The sequence below is a fragment of the Lissotriton helveticus genome, chromosome 3_1 (assembly GCF_964261635.1).
Source record: "Lissotriton helveticus chromosome 3_1, aLisHel1.1, whole genome shotgun sequence".
Lineage (NCBI taxonomy): Eukaryota > Metazoa > Chordata > Amphibia > Caudata > Salamandridae > Lissotriton > Lissotriton helveticus.
The window spans coordinates 635,943,908-635,969,393 of NC_136061.1; the positions used below are offsets into that span (position 1 = coordinate 635,943,908).

A 25,486-nucleotide genomic window follows, 5' to 3' on the forward strand; every position below is an offset into this window, starting at 1 on the left:
AATTCCAAACACTGGGACACTTTGAGCAGTGCCAGAATGTTATCTGCTTTCCATTTGCAACAATGTTCAGACGGGGAGGGGATGGGGCTCTCTAATTTCTGACTTCTGCTGCGCCCATGACAAAGGCTGAATTTAAGGGGAGATCAGGCCTCCTTTCTTCCAATCTCCTGGCTGGCAGCAGTCAGGAACCTCACACCTAGAAGCAAATGCAGCAGAGGGAAACAAAGGCTAACACCTTGTTAGCACTTCACACATACTTAGGAGAGGCAGCTTTTCACTTTGTTCAGGCTCTGTTTAGGAGATATGCATGCATTGTAAGAAGTCAGATATGTTGATCTTTCCCAGTATTTCCACACAATAAATAGCATTTATATAGCGCTTACAATCGCTGAGGAGGCGTTGTAATAATTTAAATATCACTATTTTTTCTTTTAAAGCACTATGGGTAGAGGAAGCTTTACGCTGATAAAAGGCAACATTGGTTTATGTGAAGCTTACAAAAGTGTGAATCTTCTGCCTAATTCAGGAGGGTTTGCAAGTATACTCGAAATGTGCTCAAATGTACTCATGATAGACCTGCTAAACATATATGTGAGGACTTAAGATCTGAAGTCACTTCTTGTGATGCCACTTCCTGTGACGTCATGCGCCTCACACGCCGCGATGTCACGCGCTGTGATGCCACTTGCATACTGATTAATTAGGTAAGTCCCCCCACTTCTTTTTTAGGAATTGTGCCCTGTACACAATGGGCTGTGAGCGCGGTCAGTGTGTCGGGTGACAATGTACAGTGCGCAGGGTGGGTGTTTAGGGTAACAGCAGTGAGCTCAGCGGCAGTGGGCGCCAGAGGGGGCAGTGCGTGTCATGTACAGCCCTGATACTATGTATGGGGTTTTTAAATTATTTGAGTGCATATATATTTTATCGTTGATATCACGCGCCCATCGATCGGCCCTCCACTTCACCTCGATACTTTTACTGTACTTTTATACAACCACGGGACGCTGAATCCCTGCGTTACCACAGCCCTTCTATACGACTTATTTCCTTATTTTGTGTTTCTCTCTCTTTTGCTCTGGATTGAAGTCAGTTGAAGAAAAAGAAGTGCTGCCCCTAAAATATGTGCCGGTGGGGCTCACCTGCAACAACCGGCACAAAATAAGCAGTGATGTATATACTCAAGCCTTCTTGCTGACTCTCAACACTTTTCTCTCATGTGTCACTCACCTCAATCCTCCGTCTAAACCCAAGAAAAACCACAAAATCCTCTATATAGGAAGGAATGGATGGATGCTCTTTGAAGAGCGTAGAGCCCCAGTTAAATATATCCTCAAAAAGTAGCAGATAGCTCCCAGCAGGTGGCACTGTTGCTCTGTGATGCACCTGCTTTCACAAAAGACGGAGTCAAAATGAAAACAAAAGTGTGTGAAATAAGATCCGACATGTGCTTGCTAATTTAGCTCAGGACCGCAAGCAGAGAATGTAGGGTGAGTGGTGCCCGTCAGCCCCAGGGCACCGGTGTTCAGCAGGTACTTTCAGTGACCCCGAACATCCTGCAGGGTTGATGTTCCATAATCAGTAGAAGGGCAGCAGGCTGTACGTACTTCCATCTTCGGAGGTCGGGCATTCCCCAAGTGGCTAGCCTTCTCTCGGCTTTTGCTCTCACAAAACTTTATATATTGTAGTTCGCAAATTAAAAAAAAACGAATGTAGTTCTGTGGATAGCACCCAATCTAGACGTGCTATATTTTTGCAGCGAAATGCATCCTCTAGTCAACAATTGACTTGAAAATTTGAACTGAGGACACATTTCGCACTAAGGAGTAGCAATAGATTTGCATTTGGCGCAATTCTCCCAAAATGTTGCTGCGAGCTCGCAAAATGAAATTATGCACGTATACACGGATAATGTGGGTCATACATGGACACCACTTTACACAGTGTCTTGGCCCCTTAGATAAGTTTAAGCGTTGACACTCAGTAGCTCCTGCTGATGCACAGGAGACCAAGTCTCAGCCCCAGAAAAATGCTCCAGTGGACATAGGGTAGAGGCGCAACTAGAGCAAAATTTCGGGGGGGGGGGGGGGGGATAAGAAAAAAATTCGGGGGGGCTGAACCTTTAATCAGTAGGCAGAGTGGAGCTGCAGGGCCTCCAACAAGGGGTGAAACAACAGCAAGGCCCAATTAACATTCAAATGGTCTTTTATAGACCTGTGAAACGTTCGGGTGTGGCTGTGTGTGTGCCTAGGATCTGTTTCATCCCGGGCTGCCACACAGGACTGGGGGGGGGGAGCTGAAGCCCGGTGAGTCTAATGGGTGTTGCACGCCTGACATAGGGTGACCAGAATTTTAAAGACAACAACCGGGACATTTCACAAAAATAGAAGAAGGACTACGATTTTACTTTACCTGAGCCCACAGAATGACAGCGCTCATCAGCATAGAATTACAGAAGAGGCAGTAAGAACATAAATAAAATCCCATTGTTATAGCCAGTGCCATGCATGTTAATTCAATTGCTTTCTTCTAACAACTGCTAACTATCCCCTATGTAGACATAGGGACCACCAGACCATGGAAGCAATTCAAATTCACTAATTGCAATAGTGACCACGTCATCTATCTGATCACTTGCCCTTGTGGTTACAAGTATGTGGGCATGACTACACGCAAGGTCCGCATACGGATATCTGAGCACAAGAGCACGATCCGGTGCGCAAGACAAGCAACAAAACTTACTTCTCACTTTCTGGAGGCCAAACATCTAGCCACCGAATTTCAGTGGACTGTCCTTGAGCAACCGTTTATACCAACCCATACTACAGATGTGGCCAGCTTCTTATTGAAAAAGGAACAAAGATGGGTACTCAGATTGAAAACCCACAAAGAGGGTTTGAACGATGAAATTCCGTGGTCCTCATTGTGATTGGTCCCATTGGCAATACTATCGCCTTATTCAAGTTTCCAGTTTCATCCCTGTAGCTACATCTCCAGCAGTGGGCAGTTAGCTTTTCCCTAGTAAGAGGGATACAGTTATCCAGGTTTTCCCGAGATTTGTGTATCCTTCTTTGTATTAAGATCTTCAGGCTAGCTACGTACTATACTTGAATAGGGAATCCCTGCTTTCAATTGCTGTACCTACAGACAGACACTCAGGGAGTTCTACTCCCCTCATGGTGTATTACACTTCCGTGGCCTTAATCTATGAGTGCAAACTTCACTCCTTGAGTTTAGAGTTTTTTGCGCTTCCCTATAGCTTGCCAGTGCTATGTACTCCAAAACGCAGTTTTTTTATCACCTTTTTCTTCGGCCCGTATACTAACAGGACCTGTTACCGCTATTTGTTTACCCCCATCTCCCTGACAACCTACATCAGACCCAGCAATCTTATTGCAGCTTTTTTTCCTATCACGGGACACGGCTCGGGGCCCCACGTGACTACGCGTCCAACCAGGAGACGCGTTCAGACGCTCAACGCGACCGCGCACCCAATAGCAGCGCGGCTTTTAAACATCCCTCCGCCTGCCTTTTGGTGTTTACATTGAGTACGCGCGAGCGTTGTTTGGCTTTCTAACGAGTGGGCGTATAGCCCCGACTGCAGTGATACTTATCCAGAGGCGCTAGTGCTTGCCTCATGTGGAGATTTAACCAATTAGAGCAGGGTTTATAACACGGTCCAATGCCAACCGTCGGTACCTCCCCAGACGGCCAGGACGCCGGCCAGGAGTACCGACGGTTAGGTGAGAGGAGCCCTTGCACTTTGCTACATCTCTTTGTTTTCGTTTTCTTTTGCTGAGGTCTTATACAGACGGAGCCTCCATTCAGTAAAGAATACCATCTTTGATGGATAAACAAGACCGTGGTTTCTCGGTTGTAATTTGAGGGAGAAGTCTGTCTCTGTCTTGTGCATTTTATGTTTTGACATGTGTTTTACATGTTTTTTAGAGCGGTGCTTCATTTTTCCCTGAGCCTCTGCCAGGTGGGGTGAGGCCAGCCTGCCTTACAGATTTAGGTAAGAGCATTATGACATGTGGCATGAGAAATTTCTTTCCACATGTATTTCTATTGAGTTTTGCCTAGTAAGTGCCTTTGTCAAAAAACCACATTTAGTTTGAACCATAATTAATGGTCTTACTGTTTGGCCCATTTGTTACTGATAGCTATACCTCCCCACTTTTTTCTCTCTCTACAGTGACGTGCACAGACTGTAAGGGCACCCAAAGCATTCAGGTGACTGTGTACACTTGTTTATGTTTTCATGGGTGTTAGTTCTATGTTTTGTCTCACATTCTTATGTTGGTGCAGTAGTTTTATTGTAAATTGGTCCTGATGAAAGCAAGGACGTAATAGTCCCTTCATTGCTGAAACTAGTCGACCACATGACCACACTTACCATAGGCTGTCTTCATAAATAGTCAGCTTAGGTTACATTGTTTTTAACATTGGTATGGCAAGCACACTTGGAATAAACTGTTGTTAAGTGCTTTTTCAAAACCAATTTTAAACACACTTTTTCTTGGTTTCTTTTTTTCCCACACCTTTTTGGCACTGCACACCCCAGTCCCACTTTTTTGGCCACTTACTAACATCTAGTGGTACTCCACACTGTCGTCTCTAACACTGTTGGAAGGCACCCCCTACCACCGGGTTGACCTCCCAGTAGAGCATTAACAACCTCTGACGGGTGGTACGGATAAAATCCCAAATGATGAAGGGCGGATCCGAATGGTGACTGATGGGTATTTTCTTCATCCTTGGAGAGCTCTCTGTGACACTACCTGTGTGAAATTGTGGTTCCTTGGTTAGTCTTTCTTTACTTATGGGCATTTTCATTTCGAGACCCTCTGGTACCTTTGTTGTTTATTAGTTCTTCTGGGGATAGTATCCAGAGCTTGGTCTTTAAACTTCCCCTAGGTCCTCCCCTACCGTTGTGTTTTGTTGAATGTAAAAAGGCACCTGCCACCATTTTCAGTCAACCCTCTCTAAAAAACCGGGACATGAGCTAAATTTCCCGAAATCTGCCAGGACAGCTGGTGAAACCCCGGGACTGTCCGGGCAAATATGGAACGCCTGGTCTAAGGCTCAAGAGTTCATCGAGAAAATTAAACCTTCATGAGTGTATTTGACAAATGTCTGAAGATATGTTGAGCAGAACAAGGCAGATAATACGACCTAAAATTCAGAAAAGGAAATTCTCCCTACAAAGTCAGTAATAGTATCTCACAAAGAGCAAATATGATTGATTTGCACCTATTGACTATTGCAATGCGTTGCTTCTGGGAATTGATAAAGCCCAGAGCAACAAATGACAGTTGTGTTTTGTTGTCTCAGTGCAGTCTTTTGGCTGCGGACCTAATATTCCCTACAAATTAATTATATCGTAGTAGTGGTTCATCACGTAATTGTGATTCGAACCTTTTATTGCCACTCTGGATCATATTTTGCACGCTTGACAGGACACTTTTCCCTACCATGGCCGAGAACCACGGCTTATCTTTCTCCGATGCTGATCTCCTAGCAGCACTGGCAGATCATCCTGACTTGACAGACTCCTCAGTGTCTGCTGTCACTACGGGGGAGGATGAATGGGGTAAACTATTAGTTCTAAAGAAGTCACAAACTAGGACAGCTACACATGGCACAATCATGGCACAATATCTACGTAATGACTGTGCACCCACCGGTCTCATAGTAACCAACACACCTAGACTATTTCTTAATGATAGAGAGTTTCTAAAAAACTGGGCATTGATCGCCTGGAGGTGCACCAGAGACTGGCTGATACTGATTATCCAAACTTCTAAACGCATAGCTGATACTATGCTTATAGAAATTCAAATCCTAGAGTCCAAAATAAAAACCACAATAGCTACTAAAGTCTTTAGCAAAAATCTAGATGATACAAACAAAAACAACAGGGATTTTAGAGAGCACACTCTGTCGGTTAAGATGGATAAATTCAAGAAAGATCTTGATAAGTTTAAGTTCGAGAAGATTTATCCTTACTCTAGCGACACATACACTCCCCCAGACTTTGGTACTAATACCCGTAGAAAAGGATCATCCTACAGTACATCTAGCTCTGGTGATAACTCGTCGGGCAGTGACACTGGCAGTGATAACTCCTACTCACGAGGTCGAGGCCAAGGTAAAAGGAATTTTAGACATAATTGGAGGGGCAACCAACAACAACAGTGGTGGTCACCCCATCCTTGGCAGTTTGGAGGAATGCAACCCTTCTTCCCACCACAACTACCAGGCCCATTCCAACAGCCGATGGGTCCAAATATGCCAAACCTCCCCGGCAATTTCCAAGCGAATAACTTCAACGGACAGCCTTTTTTAGGGTTTGGCCGGGGCAGATCCCGAGTCAGGAAGAGAGGGAACACTCAAGTTCACTTCAGCCCTCCATCGACATCAACAGAGGGGAGGACTCTGAGGAGCAACTCATCCAAGAACAAGGAGACCGGACAGAGCAGTGCAGCTCCAGTATAGTCATCAACCTGAGCAGTCACGTGTTGACCCAGCAAGAAGAGGAGGCCCTGAATAAGGGTCTGGGCTTTGTGCCAACTCATTATAATGATGAGTTTGAAACCCGGCTAGAAGTAGCCAGGTTTCAGAGGAAGATAAGATTACACTTCTTCTTCGCGGGCCAAAAAAGAAAATACTCAGAGTGAAGAAGATGTCAACACCGGTTTGAAGTGTAAGTCCACTTTCACCCCTCCCACTCACCTTATGCCTCCACAAGTATTGGCCTATGAGCAAGCCCTCGATAAAGAGATGGATGATCTCTTCAGTACTCATCATAGAGTTTTTCAGAACTTGCCCAAAGCTCATCACTTAGCGCTTAAGTCTCTGACTGACAACAAGGACTTAACCATAAAGCCAGCCGACAAGGGCGGATCGATTGTTGTAATGGACACTCAAGTTTATAGAACAGAATGTCTCAGACAACTTAACTTGAGACAATCTTACGCTCCTGTAAATCATGACCCGACAGAAGAGCTTAAATCAAATATCAAAGTAATGGTTGAAGAAGCCTCCTCTGAGGGATGGATCACTCCTGCTGAAGCTAGGTACCTGTGCACTGAGCACCCTAAAATGCCCTACTTTTACACCCTACCTAAAGTTCATAAGGAGCAACGACCGCCCCCTGGACGCCCGATAATTTCCGGGATAGGATCAGCCCTGGAACCCCTCTCCACCTTTGTGGACTATTTTCTGAGACCAATGGTGCAGGAAATGCCCACCTATCTCAAAGATACCACTGACCTCCTCAGATTGATACCAAACATCGAATTTGATAGAGATACTGATCTCCTAGTTTCATTCGATGTTGAGGTACTCTATACCTCCATCCCGCAGGATGAGACATTGGACGTGGTACAACAACTACTGGAGTCAAGAGAACTGAACAGCATTACTCCCGTCCAATTTATAATGGCCTGTGCCACCTTGGCCATGAAACAAAACTTTTTTCAATTCGAGGACCAGATTTACCTTCAGACATCAGGTACCAGCATGGGGAGCGTTTATGCCCCCAGCCTGGCGAATCTGTATGTTCACTCGTTCGAACAAAATCTTGTACTGAACCAGACTAATCCTTTCATCGATAGAATAAAAACCTGGAAAAGGTACATCGACGACGTTTTTGTTGTGTGGCGAGGGTCGAGCGATAGTTGCCTAGAATTCCTAGGGTGGCTGAATAACAGGAACAACCATCTTAAATTCACCATTGAGATCGGTCAACTACAACTAGCCTTCCTTGATCTCTTAATAACAGCAGGACCTGAGGGCCTACAGTCAGAACTTTACAGGAAGTCCATCGCAAGGAACTCTCTGTTACTTTTCGACAGCAATCATCCACGAGCTCTGAGGGAGAGCCTCCCTTTTAGCCAATTTCTTCGGGTACAGAGGAACTGTTCTACTAGGACAACTTTCAACAAACACTCTACCGATCTGAGTAGACAACTAGTGGCCAGGAAATATCCTCCCAAACTTGTTAAAAAGTCCATGAAAAGGGCTATGAACAATAATCGGGAAGCCTTATTAGAACCGAAACCTCCCAAGCCGGAGCTAGACCGACTCACCTTTGTCCACACTTTTGGCAGCCTCTCAAACCGCATTCAGAGTGCGGTCAAGAAACACTGGCCGATCCTGAACTCCGGGCATCTTAACCTTCCCCGCTCCATGATCTCCTTCAAGAGGGGCCCGAATCTGAGGGACAGACTTGTGCACACCAGGCCACGCGACGAGATGCCCAGAGCTGTAGGTACATTATGGGATCTTCCACCTGTCCAAGGACATCACCCCTGTGGCAACTGCCAGGTCTGTGCCCAGACAAAGAAGACACTGGAAATAGACATAGGGACCACCAGACCATGGAAGCAATTCAAATTCACTAATTGCAATAGTGACCACGTCATCTATCTGATCACTTGCCCTTGTGGTTACAAGTATGTGGGCATGACTACACGCAAGGTCCGCATACGGATATCTGAGCACAAGAGCACGATCCGGTGCGCAAGACAAGCAACAAAACTTACTTCTCACTTTCTGGAGGCCAAACATCTAGCCACCGAATTTCAGTGGACTGTCCTTGAGCAACCGTTTATACCAACCCATACTACAGATGTGGCCAGCTTCTTATTGAAAAAGGAACAAAGATGGGTACTCAGATTGAAAACCCACAAAGAGGGTTTGAACGATGAAATTCCGTGGTCCTCATTGTGATTGGTCCCATTGGCAATACTATCGCCTTATTCAAGTTTCCAGTTTCATCCCTGTAGCTACATCTCCAGCAGTGGGCAGTTAGCTTTTCCCTAGTAAGAGGGATACAGTTATCCAGGTTTTCCCGAGATTTGTGTATCCTTCTTTGTATTAAGATCTTCAGGCTAGCTACGTACTATACTTGAATAGGGAATCCCTGCTTTCAATTGCTGTACCTACAGACAGACACTCAGGGAGTTCTACTCCCCTCATGGTGTATTACACTTCCGTGGCCTTAATCTATGAGTGCAAACTTCACTCCTTGAGTTTAGAGTTTTTTGCGCTTCCCTATAGCTTGCCAGTGCTATGTACTCCAAAACGCAGTTTTTTATCACCTTTTTCTTCGGCCCGTATACTAACAGGGCCTGTTACCGCTATTTGTTTACCCCCATCTCCCTGACAACCTACATCAGACCCAGCAATCTTATTGCAGCTTTTTTTCCTATCACGGGACACGGCTCGGGGCCCCACGTGACTACGCGTCCAACCAGGAGACGCGTTCAGACGCTCAACGCGACCGCGCACCCAATAGCAGCGCGGCTTTTAAACATCCCTCCGCCTGCCTTTTGGTGTTTACATTGAGTACGCGCGAGCGTTGTTTGGCTTTCTAACGAGTGGGCGTATAGCCCCGACTGCAGTGATACTTATCCAGAGGCGCTAGTGCTTGCCTCATGTGGAGATTTAACCAATTAGAGCAGGGTTTATAACACGGTCCAATGCCAACCGTCGGTACCTCCCCAGACGGCCAGGACGCCGGCCAGGAGTACCGACGGTTAGGTGAGAGGAGCCCTTGCACTTTGCTACATCTCTTTGTTTTCGTTTTCTTTTGCTGAGGTCTTATACAGACGGAGCCTCCATTCAGTAAAGAATACCATCTTTGATGGATAAACAAGACCGTGGTTTCTCGGTTGTAATTTGAGGGAGAAGTCTGTCTCTGTCTTGTGCATTTTATGTTTTGACATGTGTTTTACATGTTTTTTAGAGCGGTGCTTCATTTTTCCCTGAGCCTCTGCCAGGTGGGGTGAGGCCAGCCTGCCTTACAGATTTAGGTAAGAGCATTATGACATGTGGCATGAGAAATTTCTTTCCACATGTATTTCTATTGAGTTTTGCCTAGTAAGTGCCTTTGTCAAAAAACCACATTTAGTTTGAACCATAATTAATGGTCTTACTGTTTGGCCCATTTGTTACTGATAGCTATACCTCCCCACTTTTTTCTCTCTCTACAGTGACGTGCACAGACTGTAAGGGCACCCAAAGCATTCAGGTGACTGTGTACACTTGTTTATGTTTTCATGGGTGTTAGTTCTATGTTTTGTCTCACATTCTTATGTTGGTGCAGTAGTTTTATTGTAAATTGGTCCTGATGAAAGCAAGGACGTAATAGTCCCTTCATTGCTGAAACTAGTCGACCACATGACCACACTTACCATAGGCTGTCTTCATAAATAGTCAGCTTAGGTTACATTGTTTTTAACATTGGTATGGCAAGCACACTTGGAATAAACTGTTGTTAAGTGCTTTTTCAAAACCAATTTTAAACACACTTTTTCTTGGTTTCTTTTTTTCCCACACCTTTTTGGCACTGCACACCCCAGTCCCACTTTTTTGGCCACTTACTAACATCTAGTGGTACTCCACACTGTCGTCTCTAACACTGTTGGAAGGCACCCCCTACCACCGGGTTGACCTCCCAGTAGAGCATTAACAACCTCTGACGGGTGGTACGGATAAAATCCCAAATGATGAAGGGCGGATCCGAATGGTGACTGATGGGTATTTTCTTCATCCTTGGAGAGCTCTCTGTGACACTACCTGTGTGAAATTGTGGTTCCTTGGTTAGTCTTTCTTTACTTATGGGCATTTTCATTTCGAGACCCTCTGGTACCTTTGTTGTTTATTAGTTCTTCTGGGGATAGTATCCAGAGCTTGGTCTTTAAACTTCCCCTAGGTCCTCCCCTACCGTTGTGTTTTGTTGAATGTAAAAAGGCACCTGCCACCATTTTCAGTCAACCCTCTCTAAAAAACCGGGACATGAGCTAAATTTCCCGAAATCTGCCAGGACAGCTGGTGAAACCCCGGGACTGTCCGGGCAAATATGGAACGCCTGGTCTAAGGCTCAAGAGTTCATCGAGAAAATTAAACCTTCATGAGTGTATTTGACAAATGTCTGAAGATATGTTGAGCAGAACAAGGCAGATAATACGACCTAAAATTCAGAAAAGGAAATTCTCCCTACAAAGTCAGTAATAGTATCTCACAAAGAGCAAATATGATTGATTTGCACCTATTGACTATTGCAATGCGTTGCTTCTGGGAATTGATAAAGCCCAGAGCAACAAATGACAGTCTTTACAGAATGCAGCTGCTAGGCTGCTGTTGAACATTCCTAAAGGCAGCACCATGTCAAAGGGAATAAGAGCTCTCCATTGGCTTCCTATACAGCAACGAGTAGAGTTCAAGGCTTTATGCACTGTGCATAAAGCACTCTACGGGGGAGGAGCCAAGGATATGCAGAGACTTTTCAGGCTTTGTATTCCAGCAAGGATGCTTAGGTCTAGCAATGCCTGCCTTATGCAACTGAATAAAATTCGGAGAGCAAGATGGGGTGGAAAAGCATTCTCCCACCGGGCAGCTAAATTATGGAACAAGCTGCCATCTACTCTGCGACTGCAGCCTAGTCATCAAATTTTCAGGAAGATCTTAAAGACTCTGCTGTTTCCTCAGGCATAGTTCACCATCTACACAACTTTTCCTCTCTTACATTAGTGCCAAGACGCCATTGTGCATTCGTGCGCTTTATAAATATGAATCCTATCCTATCCTATTGAGGAATTTATATTTTGCTTTATCTACCTACTAGAAGAGAGCTGGATTGGCAGTGGAGAAAGCCATTTATCTTTTGACCATTGTTCATTTTGATGGGATTCACGTTGCCCCAGAGCGACAGGCTTATCCGCGACTACTCATTCAGTGTGGCACTCCGGCCAGCCTCCCTAATCAAAATGGATTGCAGGATTGATGGAAATGTCTTGGCAATAAGGCAAATGCTTTGGCAACAAGGCAAAAGATCTTCCCCGATATCATTCATGACAGGTAGACTATCTTCGTCATAGGAAGAGAAGATGCTAATAATAGACAGAAGCTCATCATGTCGCCAGCCGCAGGCCAAAAAGAAGAATCTCTGCTATTTAGCAGTCTCTTTGAATGCTAATGAAGGTTTCAACTATATTGAGTGGAGTGATCCAAATGAGAATACGATGCATGGTTTTTGGTCGGTTTTTGTGTGAACTGTCGAAGTACTATGTAACCTGTCCATGGCTAACATGATTATGAATGGTCTCCATCTTCATCTACTACAGAAAATTAGAAAAGGATGCCCCATCCTCCCCTTCCTTTTAGTATAGGGATGAAACCACTAGCTATTCTCAAATAAATTATGAAAACAATAATAATAATATTTGAATAATCTTTGGGTTCGTACATCTAAAATCATCACATATTCTGATGATCTTCTCATGTTAAAAGACCACCTTAATTGCTGGCGCCCCAAACAATGATCGTTCAAGACTTTGCTCAAGTGTCGGGTCGCAAGAGATGAGCTGCAGGAAATCTGAGGCTTCATCTGTCTATTATGGAATTGAAATTTCACTGGTGCCACATAAGGATATGTATGACATTTTAATTCACTGTCACAGCACGATATAGTGGACAAGCTACCCATCAAGTGGCTTGATACATAATCTGGCGGATGCGCCATTCGTTGTTTAGTGATCCACAATGCATCCAGGTGCTCAAGAAGCATTTTTGTGACTTAGCATCTCATCCTATGGTAAGGCAAACATTTGAGTCAGCAATGTCTAGCATTACTTAGTAGACCCTTCTATTCATTATATCCAGGAACATGGGATTCAGCAACTCAGCAGATCACCCACAGACTCAGGGGGTCATACAATCTCTTCAACTCATTCAGTGGCACAACAGATTATTTACTGACTTTAAGCGGTCATCCATTGACCTAGCGCCTCATCCAGTGTTTTTATTTTTATTTCAGTAATTTTTTATTGAAAATTATATTTACATGGTGCAAAGGATATACATGGGGAGTAACTGAGAAGAAAGAAGAGAAACAAAAACGCCCCCGGGGGCGGGGGGTGATTGGCCAGTCGACTGCTTTTCCTCTTGTGGCTTCTCTCGGCTTTGCCCCACCTGTTCGATTGTCTCTCGCGTGGCCCCACTCCCCTGGTGGCTTAGAAAGAGAGGATAGAGAGTGAAGAAGCACAGGGTAGGTCGGAATAGGCAGGGGTCGGTGTGTGCTGTGTAGTGGTCTCTGGCTCAGTGGTTTCGCTTATGGTCCACTGCTGTGATTACGGTGGCTTGTGCGAGGACAGGTAGTTGTCTAGTGAGAGCCACATTTCGCACTTTTTCTGTGCCTTCGATGTGTGGTTGGTAGTTATGGTGTCTGCACCCCTTAGGAAGCTAACCCAGTTGAACCAGGCTTTAAAGGTGGCTTTCACGGTGTCCTTCCAGTTGTTCAGTACCGTCTTCACCGCCGCTGTCAGCAGGAGGTCAATCAGGTCCCTGTCCTCTCTGGATTTGATTGATGGATCCATATACCCTAGGGCTAGGTAGTGGAAGTCAAGTAGTAATGTATCTCCTGTTATATCGTTGATTAGTATGTTTATCGTGTTCCAGAATTTTTTGACCTTGGTGCAGTGGAAGAGGAGGTGTGCAAGGTCTCCTTTTTGTTTGTTACAGTTCCAGCAGGAGTCGTTTTCTCGGATACCCATGGAGGCGAGGCGGGCGGAGGTCCAGTATGCCTTGTGTATCAACCAAAATTTTCTTTGGTTTAGGTAGTGGATACCTTCCTTCTTGACGCGGAAGACCAGAGGTCGGTCTTTTCGTCCTCGCTGAGCTCCCCCCAGAAATGACTACACCCCGGCCTGGCTCTCACTAGAAAGAAAACTGCTAGGGGGCATGGAACCTATAGCCCTACTTACTGCAACCAAACACCCAGCAATCAAACACAACCCCATCCTAAGGAACACGAGAAAGGCCCTTCTCGAGATAGACAAGTCAATGGACATAAGCGTTAAAAACACCCAACTGGTGTCCATATGGCACAACCCCAGAATCAAGTACAGGAACAGAACATTAGACATGCACACATGGTACAGACATGGCATAACCACAGTAAGCCAACTCCAACACTGAGGAACACAGATCACGTTTGACTCATCCAGTGGTTTTTGAAGTCTTCCATTGTCTCAGAGATTCGACATTCAACGACTGCCATTTCTTTTGAAAGATTTATGCAATCAGCCCAGTTCATGGAGCAACATTCTCCAGAAGACATTCCCTTCGTGCATGTTTTTCTCCATGTTCACACACAGCCTGAATTATGTTGCGGCACGGAACCCAAAGGCAGTTGGGTGAATCAGTAAGTAAGGTATATCTTGCAAACAAATTCCAATGGGGACGTGACTGCGTCAAAACCTTAGCGCCATCTTTCGCATCCCACACCTACTATAAACAAAAAGACCATACAATCAAGCAACCACATGCTTACTTCATGGATTTCCGCTCTTTTACATATAAATGAATGTCACCAGGATGTCTGAGACATATCTGGACTGCTGGACATATCCCTTCAAAGGGATGAGAGCTGGCCCAGGAACAAAGAGACAGACCATGACACGCCTGGAGTTAGAGAAGTGCTTAATTTGTGCCAGTGTTTGCCAGTGTTCGGCACCAACAGTTACGGGCAGATCCACAAGAAAGTGCTGCAGCACGGCAACGTAAGCCCTTTGGCTGCACCACTTTCAGAGCACAGCAGTGCGACAGATCTACAATGATATATTGCATTCTTGTGCTCTCCCCTGCCCTGGCGCACAAACATCTGCCATGCGCGGGCACCCTTGCACCATGGTGCAAGGATGCCTGCGCCATGGGGAGAATGTTTTTGTGCAGGAAGGTGCCCCTTCCTGCACAAAAACAATCAATACAGGCATTTTCCTCTTTCAATGCGTGCTGTACAATGCAGCACGCATTGACAGAGGAAACAACGAGGAGAAATGAAAACATTTCTCCTCGTTGAGCCTGGGGTGGCGTAGAAAATGGACTCATTTCCAGGTTTACGATTTCTCGTAAATCTACAAATGTGTCTAGTTCCATGGGTGTTGCGTGAGAACACCCACAGCAACACCCATGGAACGCCCCTTTCACGCAAAGTGTTGCGTGTAAAGGGGTCATATTTATAAGGACAGGAAAAGCCATGCATGGTGGCTTTCCTGTCCTTGTAAATATGGGGCAAAGAAATGCACTTCCGGTGCGTCACAAAAAGTGAGGTACTGGCAGTGCTAGGGGCTTGTAAATCTGCCCCTTAGTTCTTAACACCGACACTTGCTTATGACAGTCCCCACATATTGGTACTGTCTTACTATTGTTGAACAAAATACATAAGCACCTCAGCGGCTACAACCGAGATAGCCCACAGACACTTTTGAGACTGTCACAAAAGCATATTGGCGGGCCCAGCTGCCCTCAGAACACAGTTTCGGTTTTGTTAGCGCGCAGCATGCCACTGCTCTCACAAGTAACCGTGCCTTGTTGGTACCTGCCCTAATGGACAGTGACTACCCCGACCGTCAACAGTGACCCAGCCACCACCGCAGGGCTGGTGCACTCTGACAGCCTGCCTTACAATACGGTCTAGCACTGTCTGAGCAGTCATGAGAATGCAGCAGCAGCACCAGGACTCATAGACTGGAGTCCTGGGCCGGCGCAGCTACCGCCTGCGGTGCCCAGGGGAGTTCTTGCAGCATGCTGGCTGGCCGTAACGTGAAAGTTCTGCTCGATACTTTTAAGTGTCACTCCCTTCTGCAATATTCTATCACTTAATTTACTTTAGTTTGGAGAGTGCTTGAAGGTGACACCTAATGATCTTGATATTTAATGTTACAGTTGCAGAGGCCTCAAACCTTAGCTATAGTGCAGCTGAAATCATGATCTGTGCAGGGGCCCCATTATGTTCCTGTGCACAGAAGGCATTGTCAGCTGCTTTCACATCATGTTTTTTCACAGTAATGGTATCTCTGTCATCACAACTTTTAGTACCCTGCTCGCCATTGCGCTGCTTTCATTAGCTCAAGAAAGTAGCTCCAAAGTCTCCTCCTTCTTTAGCCTGCACTCATAAGTCTGTTGCGAAATTCGCTTTCAGTTAACACCTTCGCTGCGGCGGCTATTCTGCCGCAGCGCAAAGGGGGGGGTGCGCGGCGCGCCCATGCTGGTGACGGAACCGCTCTGTCACCAGCCTCGGTTGAGCTGTGCTGATGACAGAGCGGTTCCGTCATGTCCCCGTCCGTTCAATAGAACGCGCCGCGCAGGCACGAAATCAGCGCCACGCAGGCGTGTGGAGCGGGCCATGACGGAACCACTTCGTCATCAGCACAGCGCCACCGCGGCTGATGACGGAGCGGTTCCGTCATCAGCGCGGAAGAGGTTAAGGACATTTAATAATACAAATCTTTTGCTTACATAGCACCAAACCTCTGAACGAGCACATTTTCTTGATCCAGAAGAGCGAAAGACTGAGGGTGTTAGGGGCAGGATGAGGGGTTGCCAGACTACATCATGCAACTCTTTACAGCAGCCACTGTAACCAACTGAGTTATCATGCCCACTATGTCTATAATTCCCACTTATTTTGAAAGTTATTTCTGAAACAATGGAAACCCCGCTTGATTCCCGACACTGTAGTTCTGCTCTTGATCCCCTCCATAGACGTATTGCATAGTTGTTATCATTTTTTGCATGCCTGGACCTGAGTCCCTCCCCTTTTGTTGCACAAATGTATTTACTCCCAACTCACCATGATTGGCTACCATTCAGCACTGTAATGGATTTGTTGAGAGATAGTGCGGAAGGTAAAAATGGGCATTTCTGCTGTAAGGATGTAAACGCGCCTTGTCTGGCTCAGAAGATAGCCCAGGCTGGCTGGCAGTAACTGCTGGAAGGTTAAAAGTAAAGCCCGAATCCGGAATAGCCTATCAGAAGCCATGAAACCTGTTGTATGAGGGCAAACGGAATTTGGGGATACGACGTAGTGGATATGGGAGGCTATAATGAAGGTTTGTGCAGGCTAACTAGCCTAGAACACTGCCTACCTGGCGAGCTTTCTCCCCTGCAACACTATGACACTTATTGAATTGTGCTCTGGATGGAGTCAACCGTTCCACAGTATATAATCTGTAACTTGCTCGTGATGAAGAGATGTTCTCTGACTCAAGTCTGGTGTGCTGTGAGACTGCCCTTAGGCACTAGGGAGCATTAGAGCTCCTGCAACCAATAGTCAAGCACTGAATACCAAACATACACTTCATTGAGCCATAGAATAACTCCAATAGCCTTTACCGTGGAGCTCCACATCTGCACAAAGTTGAGGACAGCTGCATAAAAGTTAGTACAGCTGATAGCTCTGCATTGTAGACTACAGTTTGTAGTGAGTCACTGTCTGCAGTACGATCAGTTTACAAGGGCACTACGTTAGTGCCCTTCTATTTCTAAGTATCTACAAATGCATTGCTGCATTTTGAAGATCTTCTTAGAGTTTCTCATTGCTGAAATGGGTGTAATTTCTGATATTTATATGTTTGCCTCGTCTTCATGGATCAATTTTGCTTGCGAGAACCTGTCACTCATAGTCGTTGAAATGTCACTCATAAATTCACTGCAACTATGAAGTTGTCACACATGCCAATCTGAAACCTTGGCAGCTATGGCACCTGTGCGTGCAGGACATTGTTACATATGTATGTGAGCTTGAATAGTACAAATAGTTTGTCGAGTGTGATGCCCTTTGCAAGTGCTGGCAGGGGCAGTAGGTGATGTAGTCTGCTTTGGCTTCCAGTAAAATACCCCGGACCCGACATGTATTATTATTATTATTATTGTTATTATTTTGTCCTAGTTAACACCTTAGGAGCTTCGTAAACAAACCTCCCCAGTGCTGCGCTGTCCATTATCCAGTGCTGAACTGGACGTCCAGCGGTCGCACGCAGCACTGGGGAGGTAGTGCTCGTGACGACCGTTGGACGTTCGCAGCACTGAAGGGGTTAAGCACTGTGCCATCATAGAAAGAAGACGTCAGTGGCAGAGCTCTGCCTGCAGGGGCTCCTGCAGCAGGAGCCCGTGGTATTGATAGGCTGCCCCGGGACACCAAAGGTGGCCACCTACGAGGGCGGCCACCCTTAGTGCCAAAGGATGGCACAGACCCTGAGCGGTCTAGTGGTTTGGGGGACCAGTGGTCCCCCCGTGAGGTCACTTCCTGTTCCTGGGGGAGGGGATGAAGGGCTATATAGCCTAGGGGGCGAGGGTCAAGCGCCCTCTTTGTTTCTGATGCAGCGGCGGGTTGACCCTCGCCCCCCTCCCCCAGGCTGATCCGGCTTCGCTGGACTAGAGACTGCCCTGCGTTTTCCTTGGTTCTGGTGAGGATTGGTATTTCTGGAGTACGGTGGAGGGCGGTGCGCAAGGGGCTCGCAAGGCTGACTTAGAGCCCTTGGGTGGGGGTCGGGGGCGCTCTCACTAGGTCGGCAGCTGATGCGTTTGCACTGCTTTCTGTGGGTCTGGCGCGCTATTCTCGGGTGCTAGGGTGGGGTGTGTAGGGTTATTTGCAGATAGGGTTGCGGGGCAGGGGAGGATGATGCGTCGTCGGGAGGGGGGTTCCTGCCCTCTGCGTGGCTCTCGCGGGGTCTCCTGGCCTGGGTCGCCTCGTTGTGTGGCTCTCTTTTTACTCGTCGCTTTGCGGGGGTCTGATGGGCAGCGGCGGTCCTGCCGTGGCCCGCCCCCCTCGGGGCCCTGCCTGGCTTTCATCGGCTGTTGTGCCAGCCCCAGCCCGCCGCCTTGCCTCCACTCCGGGGGCGCCCGGCCGCCTTGCACTCCCCCTTCCCCCCCACCCCCCTCTCGCAGTGGTTCCTTGCGGGGGACACATCCTTGGACTCTCACCCCTTTCCCTCCTTACCGGGTCACAGGCGGGCTTTGCAGGCAGTGCTCCAGGATCCAGTGGGGGCTGTTTATCTATTCGCGCCCCCGGCAGGTCCGCCCGCCGTCCGTGCCCCTGCTGGGCCGCGGGGTCAGGCGTGTCCAGGGTTGGCGAGTCGCGGGGCCATGTGCTCTTCGCAACCCCCCCTCCCCCCTCCCCTCTCCCCTGCGCCTCGCACTCCTCGAGCCGGGTGTTGTCGCTGCACGCGCTTTCTCTGGGGGGATCGCTGATTGTTTGATTCATTGGTGGGTTTTGTATAACGCGTAGTTGGCACCAGGGTGTGAGAGCGCTTCGCTTGGGAGCGGGGCTGATGCGTGGGGGCAGTGCGGGTGGGCGAAGTGCATGGGCGGACGTTGCATTAGGTGAGGCGATGATAAGAGTAGCGAGCCACGGAGTGGATGGGGTAGCAAACGGTGAATGATTTATTCGTCTTTATCGAGCACTCTTGCTTGATTTACTTGTTTGGTACTCGTGTGCTACTTGCGCCCGTCACTTCCTCGATTACCACACTGTTTTCCATCTCGTACATTTGTTTAATTTCTATACTTGCACAAGTGCTACCATGGCCACGTAACGTTCCTCCTGTGCTTGAGTGCCCTCCATACTGTTCACGACTGCCACTTTTGTAATGCACCGTTTGCTGCCTCTTGTATTTTGTTGGTTCGCGGTTGTCCTTTTGCTTCATTTTGACGTGATGCTTGCTTTTGTATTTTGCTCATTTGTGATGTTCTCGTGTGCTAGTTGTGTTCCTTTTGTGGGGCGCTCTGGCGCCTTCGGGTGGGGTCTGCGCTGTATAGAAGCGCACGGATGGATGGATAAATAAATAAATAAAAATATCCTGTGCATATCTAAGACATTTGGTTTTATATGGGAGGTGAGCAGCTGGTGGGCCTTTTGAATGGGGGGAAAGGGAGGGGGAGACTGATGTGTTGACTTATCTTTCTGCAGGTCAGTCACCACGCATTGTTCAGTCCGGAGCAGCAAAGGTAGATCGACAAACATGGAGTGAACGGGGTGGGGGGGGCGTCTATAAGGTATTGATTGCTTTTAATTTCTATTACTGCAGGACTTCATCAAGATGAGTCTGTAGGATCACACATCACGACGGAAAGCGCAGGGTATTTGGTTAATCCCACTGGCCAGTGGGCCGGCTTTTATGGATACAAGTGGCAGGATTGCTCGCCAGGAAGTTCTTTGTCATTAAAATGTTGTAATGTTGATTCTTACTTTGGCTTGTACAGTCTGTACATGCTGCGCTTGAGATTGTGTGCCTTCTGCCTGTGTTGCTTCACCTCTATGGCCTGATAATTTTGCTTGTTCTTTTCCTGTAACAGTTATCTCGGGTAACGTATCTGGTTAGATAGTGCAGTGCCCTGACACTTTAAGATATTCGTGTTCGACGAAAGGACTCTAATTAAAATTTAACAATATCGAAATCTGGAATATCTTTGGGACTACCTCAATAAGTAGTGCATATGTAGTGGCGGTCTTATGGATAGCTAAGGCGGTACACCCACGGCTTAGATCAGGGAGCCTAGGTGGCTACCCAAGGATGAGGTACTGATGGTTGAATTGATCTCACTCTATTCATCCACTGCGACGTGGCTAGATGGAGGTGAGAGAGTTGGGTTTTAGGTCTGGAGTAATTAGGGAGCATAACTAATGGTTGAGTTGATGTATACATCCACGCTCCTGTTGAGTTTGTAACTTACTTCCATAGTTACGCATGTTGAGCTAATTTTCAACCCAGGGTCATCAATTTCCCAAGGAGCTCTTTTCTAGCTTTCCAGAGGGAGGTAAGAGAGTCGTGTTGTAGGACTGGAGTGAATTAGGGACCATAACTAAAGGTTGAGTTGATGTAACATACATGCTACTGTCGTATTTGTAATGTTTTTCCATAGTTACGCAGGTTTAGTTCATTTTCAAACCAAAGTCAACACTTTTACAGGAAGCTTTCTTCCAGCTTTTGTATGTGGGAAAAATAACATTTAGTGGCAGTTATACTACATTAACGACCAGGGTTAAGCCATCATCCCTCCCCCCCCAGCTTCTACGGATGGAATTTAATCTGCGATATGTCTGGCCAAATTATACATGGGAAACAACGTTGTGTACAGACAATGTACAATATATAATCATTCTTTATTGGCTATGAAGGAGAGAGGGCTATCGTTTCTTTCTCCATGTGTATACCACAACACTTGTAGGACGTCGGAGCCTCTAGTGTGGTGTATTAAATGGACATAGCGTTTACTGCCACTAGGTTGAGCTCTTTACACCCGGCTACACACTGCTGCTGTACCCATTGTTACTGTATTCCAGTGGTTATTGTTGCTCATTGTGATTAGTATTGCACTCTTGAGTATAACATGAATTGCTTAATCTTTTCTAGTTGGTGTACTTACATGAATAGGCACTAGACATGTCTTAGGAAGCAATACAGATGGGAAGATGTCGTGTCAACTATACGCTTACATGCCTAGGGCTTCCCAACACCATACGACATTATTCCTAGGCATGTTCTCGAGCCCGCCCAGCCTCCCCAGGGCCTGCTGTGTTGAGGGGGAGGGGTCTGGGCTTCGATGTCATTCCATGTACATGCTGGTATCCGTCTAAGTTGAAGACGTCGTCGTTCACTTCATGACAGGCCACCGAAGTAACCGGGGCTGTGGTCAGGCATGTGAGCAAAATAGTAAATGAAAATGGTGCGTGCCTTGTTATTACAATTCATTTATCTTCGAGGTTCCCTATGACGTGTAGGCTACACACAGATGTAGATGGTGTGTATATATAGCATAACCCATTATTTAGATCTGTTATTAACTGATGGTTATTATCATCTATGATCAGTTAAGAGCGCATTAGTGGTGTTGTTGTTATCAGTGCCCTCATTCATCATTACGGCCGATGTATTGGGGCGGGGGTAACCATGCTAGCATGGCATCATAATTTGATCCGGAACAGGACGGGCTCACTAGGATGTATTTGGCTTTGCATAAGGATATTAGCCCACAAACTCTTACATTAAGGGCGAATTCTGGGGAGCGAGCATAGATTTCTAAATCAGTTAAGAGATGAATGACTGAACTATTCGGCAAGCATAGTGGCCCGCCAATGACTAGACTCCTTAGTTTATTATGCAGAGGTGATAGGAACTTGGTTTGCAAGTCTCTGCAGCTCAATGCTCGGGGCGTTGGATAGCTGGAACTCTGCCCAGGGGGTCAGGACGCTTCTATGGGGGGGCAGAGCAGATACTTCAATGGTGACTTCAGTAATTAAGCAAACGTGAAGTTACGCGATCCAAAGTGACTCATGAGCAGACAGTGGAAGAAGTTCCTACTGGGTATTACAGGAGGAGAATGGGTTATGTCTGCTATTACTTTAGCCTATATAGTACTAATGAGGTCATTAGTACTTCTTGGGAGACAGTCTCATGTAAGAACATACGTTATGAAGGCTTTGGTGCATTTGTGCAAACAACGGTACATAACAGACTGTAAGAGGTAGCAAGCTGTGTGTTAACAGAGATTCGTGCAGGGTGCATCCGACTAAAGAGGACCAGACTCAATTAGAGGGCCATTACGGCATTTATGGGCAGACTCACTAGGCACCGGTCCTGAGAAGTCACCTCCGGAGTCAGGGAGAGGAGTAGTTCTTTAGGAAAGGTCTTCCATTAAGTAATAGAGTGGACAACTTTCATTTGGAAGTGCGCAGGTAATGGGGACTAATTAGTGCTCGCAAATCCCACTGGCCGGGGTAGCGTTTGGGGCATTGAGGGCCTTGTCTCAAAGCAGAGTGTCGGATCAGGGGGACAGCTTTATGACTCTTTTCTGTCTCGAATGCAGGGACCGCGCAGGAGAACGGCCCTTCCCTCACGGGAGAACACATGAATTATCAACAGGTATAGGGTCTTAGCACACTGTGGGCAGTGTGTTAGGTTCTGGGATTCACATGTTCCCCCGCATTGTCATTACTATCCGTGGTGTGGGACGCATGCAGGTTTCATTCATGAAGGTTATACATTGATAATCAACTGGGAGCCGGGACATATTGGGTAGCCCTGTGCAGTAGTTGGTATTTGTTCTCTCTGCTGTTGAGTCTGGACAATGTGTTTTACAGTGCAATAATTGGGGTGTTCAAGCTGGATGCAGTGGCAGAACTGGGGCTACTCATGCATTTCATCCGATAGGGAATTGGAAGTGTTCTCATCTTATTACTCAATTTTGGCATATCTTGCATCCCGTGCGCTATAGGAAACATGTTTGTTAGTTCAACAACGGGGGCACAACGAAGGGCGCTGATCCTGGCGATTGAATGAGCAATCACTTACTTGTCATCGTTGGTTGGGGACTGTTCCATGGAATTGTTTTCTTTCAGTAATGCACAGTTTTGCGCCTTTATGGTCAAATTGCGCCTAGCTGTTTAGCTTGTTAGGCCTTTTGAGCTGGTATAGGGAAGAACGCACTGGGGCCGGTGTCTGGGAGCCTGAGTCAAAATGTCCAGGAGGGGAGTGTAACAATTCTCGGATTTCTGGACAGGACTGGTCAAATACACAGGCACCACTCTGAGTAGGACAGGTGGGAATGGAGCAGGAGGTCCATGGCGTGCCCCGGGCTCGGAACTTGAATGCTGTTCCTGGTTAAGTGCTCTGGGGGGCAAGGCGACAATGAGTTTCTGACTTCTGGTAGGGGAGAGTAGAAGCAGTGTTAAATACAGCGGTTGCGCAAATTCCAGGACAACCCTTATACCTCAGCCCCTGTTGTGCTCAATTCTATGCAGATACTGGCCTCAGCGCGTAGGGATCCTCAGGGGCAGTGTGCTGTAGACTGGCTTGGTAAAGACTAGATTAGTATCTTCAGGGGCCATGGGTCTTTGGGTAGGCACAACCAGGGTCGCACAAGGTCCAGAGGATGGCGGACATCGGCCCTCTGCCCAGGGCAACATTTTCACATTAGAGAGTTGCTTCTTTTGTCTCACGGCGTCTCTCTGGGCTGGGTCATTTCTGTTTGTTTGAGACGTATTAGAGAGCTATTTAGGGTCAAGGCGGGCGCAGCAGGGACCTGGGTTAACCAGAACAGGCTTATTCCAGAGCTTGTCAAGTTATATATTGGCATATGGGGCGCTGCACCATGTGTAACGGCTTAGTACAGCAGTTATTTCCCTGTTTCGGTAGGGATCTTCATTAGTAGTGGCGGATGGGCACTTGGGTAACGGTGTGGTTCCATTTAGTTTGCCCAGGGTTTGGTCAGCAACTGGCGGCCGGACACGGTGTGGAGGAATGTCAGAACCGTGTAGGTTCTATGCACACTCAGCAGTCTAGCATGCTATATTTTCTGCAGAACACGGATTAGGTGAGGTGTTACGCAGTTATGTGTTTCCATAATATCTGCCTTTGGATCAAGTGGGTGTGTGTAAGTTATCTCCAGGAGTGGGCAATTTGACTTAAGTGCAGAAATAGAGGGGATAGCGTTCCTTTCCAAACAGCACCAGAGCGCAGTTGGCAGGCATAGTTGAGAGGTGATGGACTTACAATTAGATTCCCAGGGGTTTGAAAGTTACGTGTCTTTCCAGTGAGGCTAAACATGCGAGGAGTTTGTTAGCCTACAGTAGGGTCGGCTTCATGGGTGTGAGCCACCTGGCGTGACCTTGAGGGTGAATATTCCCCCAGTAGGTCTAGTAAGGGTGTGAGGCCAATGCTAGACAGGGGACACCATGCCAATGGCAGTGTTGTTGTTTAGCTGATAGGGGCTTGTTGGTTGCTGGTCAGCCGGCTGTACAGAATAGGAATAGACTAGAGATGGCACACCAGAGGGACACCTGCAAAGCACAGTTGGCAGTTAGTTGTGAAGTCTATGGACATCACTGTCACGTTCCCTGTCCGGAGGGCGGCAGAAGTGAGAAGGAAGTTTGGTTGCGTGCCAGCTTGGCGGTGCTGAGGAAGACGGCAGACTTGTCCTTGCCTGAGCCGAGGGAGGCCGGCGATTGCAATTGTAGTGCAATAGGAACATGGCGCCAACGAGAGGTGGATAGGGTCGCCCGACAAACAGGAAGTAGCATGAAGCATAGGAAATCTTGTTTCATCAGGCTTGGGTTGCTACTCGCCAAATGTACTGGGTGCTTTGTTGTAGACGGGGTTCTTTTACCCGAAGTGATAGGCGATCTTTGGTTGATATAGCGGAAAGCACTAGGAGCAGCAGGTAGTACGAATAGGAAGCTAGTACGTGGGGGGACTCTGGGACGGCGGCTGCCGCACCCAGAGTCTTGGCGGAGTTACAGGGCGATCCAATACAGGAAGGTACAGAAGGGTACCCTCTACATGAGCACCGGAAGGGTGCGTGAGCGAATTATCCCCCAGGGAGATCCACGATGGATCCTGGAGGACCGACGGCGCCCCGTTAGTCCTTCGGGCGGTTGTGTACCTGAGCAACCGGGGGTTGCCAACGCTCCGCCCCCCCGAGGGGGGAGGGGCGTGAGTAATGGGCAGACGAGAGGTTCGCCGGGGGAGGGGTTAGACCTTCCCCCCAAAACTGACAACGCCCCGACGGTTAACACCGCGGGAGTTATGGCTCATCAGGTGGGCGGGTCGCGAGAGGCGGCCTGCTCTGGATCTCCCGTAAGATAACCCAACATGTTGGCATAATGTTTATGCTAATAAAACTGCAACAACTTTCTCCATCA

The 25,486-nt window shown here is 47.2% G+C and overlaps 1 protein-coding gene across 5 annotated transcripts in view; it reads right to left on the reverse strand.

Annotated features, from left to right (window-relative positions):
* The window catches only part of COL16A1 (collagen type XVI alpha 1 chain), a 950,832-nt gene that overhangs the window by 467,906 nt on the left and 457,440 nt on the right, over positions 1 to 25,486 (reverse strand). The gene's annotated exons all lie outside the window — the stretch shown is intronic.